The 1,400-nt window shown below is 53.1% G+C and overlaps 1 protein-coding gene across 1 annotated transcript in view; it reads right to left on the minus strand.

Moving 5' to 3' along the window:
- Nucleotides 1–1,400, minus strand: part of MYH9 (myosin, heavy chain 9, non-muscle) — an 83,922-nt gene that overhangs the window by 36,087 nt on the left and 46,435 nt on the right. The window lies entirely within an intron of this gene.

Genomic DNA, 1,400 nt, shown 5'->3' on the forward strand with positions numbered 1-1,400 from the left:
GTCCACCTCTGAGGAAGCCAACCTCTGGAAAGCTCCCTGGAAATCTATTTTCCTGAGTGCTAAGGTGGAGGCTGCCCTGTGCATTTCTAACTTGGGGTTGTTGGAAACAAGGTCTGTGGCAGATATTTAAAAACACTGTCCCCATCCAGGTAAGAGGCACAAGTAAGACGCTGGGTGAGAGGTGGGGTCAAGGCTGGCTTTGCAGTGGGACAGCCCTGGGCTAAGATGCTGCCTCGGTGTGGCCTTCCCAGAGCCCAGCCTCCTCCCGTGATGGGGGATAAGAGTGTACGTGGAAATTACACACGAGAAAGCACCAGTGTGGTGTCTGGCATGGGGAAAGTGCTCAGAATGTGAGTTCGGAGGCAGGCAGGAAAGAACAGAAGCTCTTCATAATCAGCTCCTGGCCAGTTTCTGTGACAACTGGGGTCTCCCAGCCTGGGGGTCAGGAACTCTCAGCCACTCTCCTAGCTCTGTGAGCCACTCAGCCAGCAAGGATGTAAACAATGCTCTCCCCTTGAGGGCAGGCAGAATAGTAATGTTCAGCTCTGAAAGCAAAGTTTGACAGAAATGCTTTATTTAAGATATCAGGGTTGGCCTGGCTCAGTCCTGGGTGCGCAATTTTAAGCAACAGCTAAAAATAAAACCTTTTTCTTTTCCCTTTTTATCCCATTGCATGGAACACCCCACCCACCTCCTTGAGGTCAAGTCAGCCTGAATCCAGGACCAGGCTACTAATGGACACTTGGCTGCAGTGAGGTCTGCGGTTCCCAAGTCCTGGTTTCCTTATCCATACATAAACATGCTACTAACTCCCTAACAGGATTAGTTTGAAAAACAGAAAGAATGTGCAAAGGACTCAGCCTGGAAGCCTGTGCAAGAAATGAACTCCATAGGCAGCTGCTGTCCATCTACCTCCCCATCAAGAAGTCGCCATGATGGGTGGTGCTGACTCGGTCAGGGAGGTGGAAGAACTAGCTGAGAAGTAACCAGGGTTCCAGCAGTTGTCAGCAGCCTCAGTGCTAGAGAGAAACTGACATCAGCCTTCTGGAAGAACACCCCCACGGGCTCGACTGCCCAGCCAGACCCTGCAGGACACGGCAGCTCGAGGCAGACTCAGGGCAGCCTGTGTGTTCGGCCTCAAGAGATGGATTTAGCTGTTGGGCACCAGCAGATACTGCACAGCAAGGTCACGTGCCTCTCCGAGAGGGGACCCTCCTGCATGCTGATCCCAGCAGCCCACTCGGCTGCACATTTCTGACAATCACCTCTTCTCCTGTCTTGGGACGGAAAAAGGGAGTCCAGCCAGGGAGGAGCAACAAGAAAGCTCGAGTCCAACACAAGCTGCAGCTGCCCCTCCAGCCCTGAGAAATATCAACAGTGCGGGGGTGGGGAGGGAACCC

Source organism: Bison bison, unplaced genomic scaffold, assembly GCF_000754665.1.
Source record: "Bison bison bison isolate TAMUID 2011002044 unplaced genomic scaffold, Bison_UMD1.0 scf7180017864468, whole genome shotgun sequence".
Lineage (NCBI taxonomy): Eukaryota > Metazoa > Chordata > Mammalia > Artiodactyla > Bovidae > Bison > Bison bison.